At 42.5% G+C, this 3,812-nt stretch overlaps 1 protein-coding gene across 1 annotated transcript in view; it reads right to left on the reverse strand.

The window, feature by feature from the left end:
- The window catches only part of TTPA (alpha tocopherol transfer protein), a 33,338-nt gene that overhangs the window by 28,758 nt on the left and 768 nt on the right, over positions 1 to 3,812 (reverse strand). The gene's annotated exons all lie outside the window — the stretch shown is intronic.

Consider the following 3,812-nt stretch of genomic DNA (forward strand, 5'->3'; position numbering starts at 1 on the left):
CCCCCCCCCCTTTCCTTGCTATAATTACTTTTGGGGGAACACTCCTTCCCCTCCGCCAGTGTCAGTGTGCTATCCGTACCCCGTACTGCCGTGTTGCGCAGTCCTGCGTTCTGTATTATAAATTTCACTCACCTCCCCTCCAATTTGGAGGGGGTAATTTTATTTTTCCAAATGTACCCCGAAAAAGTGGAATTATCCTTTAAAGGGAAACTCCGGGTAAACACAGTTGAAATACATAAACAGGAGCTGTCTAGCTTGCCAAAGGACTTTTTTTTTCCTGTTCATCCAGGTATGAGATGTACAGAGCCATGCCAGACAGTACAGTTGTGTGGTGACCAGCATTCTCTCTGTAGCAGCTAAGCAATACAGTCTGGTCACCATCTAGGCTCCTAGATTATGTAAGGAACAATGAAAAAGCATTGGCAGCCTGATCATCTCTCTCCTCCAGTCAGCAGATGAGCATGAAGCACACCTGACTGGCTTCTAGTGCTGCCCTGCCTGCTCCTATTCTTAGTGCTACTGTATAGGGGATTACAAGAGGCTGATGCCAAGTCATAGTCGTGTACTTACACTAGTTGCATTCAAAATACATTTAAAGTGATATAAAAGTCTAAATAATCTGAGAAAATCACTTAGAATGGATGGCGCTTCTTAATGTTTAACAGAAACATGTTCAGAAACATGAGGACTATAAATGTTTGAGCAAAAATGTCAAGAAATACTTTGCTGGGCAATGTAAATATTTGTTTGATCTGGATTCATTATGGAAAAAACTTTTGAGATTTCCTTACTACTTTAATGATTGCAGAATACATACCTGCAGTCAATAGTGTGTTTTTATAGCTGTCTGATTTAATTCATGTTGTTATTCAAAAACTAATAAGAATAATAAAAAAATAAATGTTCAAATAATTTTACTAAATAGACACCTTTCACACAAACAGCTTTCTGAATGAATAGAGATGTTGCTATGCCACTTACTGACAACTTCTGCAGTGCTTGGCTGGTGATGGATCATATATCTGGCTGTTCCACAAACAAATGACTGTATTTGTTCCAATGTATTTGTTATGAGGTGCAGCAGACGCGTTTTATATTTTACTTCTGCTAATGTCAACCTGTGACTAAGTTATGGATATTCAAGTATTTACATATCCTTAACAATCAGTAGGTCAGCTATAAAACAAGCTCTTACTGACCTCTGTAGCTACAGGCTCGGTGGAGCGACTCATCCTCAAGATACATTCATGTCATTCTCTCAGCAGCTCAGCTCACCCTAACATCCTTCTAATCTCTAATGTCAATTTTGGAGCTCTTCCAATTATTCAATAAGCGCCTGATGTCCCCTGCAGTCTCATTAAAGTCCCTTATAAACCTGCAGTAAAGTGTGGCATGGTGGGTGTCAGCAGTGTGACTTGTACACCGAATGTACTAAATAATTTTCCCCTGCTCTTTGCCATACACTGGAACAAACAGAACAGAGTTTAGAGATTACAACATCTGAAATCCTCTGTCAAAACAAAAGCAGAAAGGAATGTCAAAGTCACATGATATTACAATTATCCCTCTTAATAGTAAGATTGGCTTGGGCATTATTGCAAAAGCATTGAGGAAAAAAAAAAAGGGATAGAAGCAGATTTACATCTTTTTCATGGAACTGAACAGCAACAAACAAAACACGCTGGCTTGGGTTTCCATTCACATTGTTCTCCACTGTAAAGGGCTGTAAAGTTACGGAAGATATGGCGTCTCTGCTTTCACAGCCTATAGGGTTCTTGTGAAATACACGCATGTGTGTGATATATTATACTAAGCATTATTCTATAGCAGGGTGGGATGTGGCAAGGCCTCAGTTGGCCTTACTACTGCCAAGAAATCAGCAGGCCCTGGGCCCATGGTTTACTTTTTATGCTATGCTTCATGTTATTCCCATATTCGGGGTGTAACATGAAACATGTTGACATTGACCCCCCCCCCCCCCCCCACTTGCTTGAGTAGCGGAGTTCTTCTCCTGATGTTTTGAAAATGGTGCAGCTGTGCATAGTTCTGCCTACACATCCTTGTCATCCATTCACAGATTATTTGACAAGATCTGTGAATGGAGAACAAAAACAGTCCCATAAGCTAAGCTAGATGCTAAAAAAGAAAAGTTATACTCACCCAATCCTCCAAGCCGGCTGCCTGCTTCTTTAGTCACTGAAGCCTGTCTCCCCTTCCGTGTACATTGGAATGTTCCCCGGCCTCCTCACGTTTATGCACTGCGTATAGAACGTGATGAATTACAGGACCTTAGACCGCTGCAGTGAACAAGGAGAGAGGCTCCAGGGACTGGTTTAAGAGCTGGCTGACTCAGAGGATCAGGTGAGTTTAATTATTTTTTTTTAGCACCTAGACAAAAACGAGCACTTAACCCTTGCAGTGTGGGGGTATACATACTGCAAGGGTTAAGGAATATTCTGCCTGGTGTTCTGGTTTAGAGAGTACCTTCACTTCAATGTCTTTTTTTTTTTAAGATCCCCTCTTACCTTTGTGGTTAGGGTTATTCCAAAAGGTACCCAGCACATCCAGCGTTCTCCTGGTGTGACCCTCCAACCCCCTGTGGCACGCCTGGACGCACCACCAATTCTGTTCTTATATCGTCATAGCCGACTGTCTCGTCTAGGTTCTTGACGTGCTGCCAAGCCAGCCCTGGACCTCCTGCAGTGTGGAAGCCAGTGCCTCCTGGGATATCTGATGAAAAAATCCCAGGAGGCAACTGGAGCAAAGGACACGTCATTCTCGCCTAGGCAAGGTTGGTGGCAGGCTGGTGTTAAACAAAATAAGGAAAAAGTGCGCTTTTTAGACTGTGGAGGGTCGCAAGGATGCAAAGTGTTTTTTCAGAGTGAAGGTCTGCTTCAACAAGCATTTAGGCTATGTCCACACCATGTTCGGACCAGATCTGGAGCAGATCTGCAAACGCAGTGCAGTGAATTTTGCCGCAATTTTACTGCGATTGTGCCACGTTTTTTTAGCTTAAAATGGGCTTCCAGTGCGTTTGTATGCGTTTCAGTGCATTCCAGACCAGAGAAAATGAGACAAGCAGTATTTTTTTTTGTCTGGACCAGAAGGGACTGCGCTGGTGTAAACAGAGCCCAGAAATACCATAGGGATACATTGGGATGCTTTTTTGGTCCGGGAACAAACTGTTCTGGTTTGGACATTATCCGGACATGGTGAAAACAAGTCCTTAACCTGTGCATTGCACTAAGGCCCTGTGCAAGGGAAATGTTTGGCTAAGGCTACATTCACACTATGTGCAATTAGATCCATTTAAAGAGATTTTCTAAACGCTTATATATGCATCTAATGGTTTCCAAATCGATCGATTCACACTGCGTTTAGAGGATTTTATCTGCAGTGATTTCAGCTGTGTTTAGAAAAAATAGAAGTCAGTTGCACCTAGGAATCGATTTTAACTTCTAAGGCCAGGTTCACACCATTTTCCAGGCCAGATCTGGACCGCTGTGTATTGCGCTTTGCCGCATTTTTACCCGATTTTACTGTAATTTTGCCGCGTTTTGGAACAGTTTTTCTTTTAGCTTAAAATGGGGGTTCAGGTGTGGTCCAATGGACTGCGCTGGTGTGAACAGAGCCCAGAAATACTATAGGGATACATTGGGATGCTGTCCTGGTCTGGACATGATCCGGACATGGTGTGAACATGCCGTAAATGCAGCAAAGCATGTAAACGTGCGTCTTTTATTGCATCTAGAAGCATAAACAAAGCATCAAGATTTTCTCTGCATAAAAACAGAGGCATGTGTGAATAAAGC

Source organism: Nanorana parkeri, unplaced genomic scaffold (assembly GCF_000935625.1).
Source record: "Nanorana parkeri isolate BGI_ZX_2015 unplaced genomic scaffold, ASM93562v1 scaffold1137, whole genome shotgun sequence".
Taxonomy (NCBI): Eukaryota; Metazoa; Chordata; class Amphibia; order Anura; family Dicroglossidae; genus Nanorana; species Nanorana parkeri.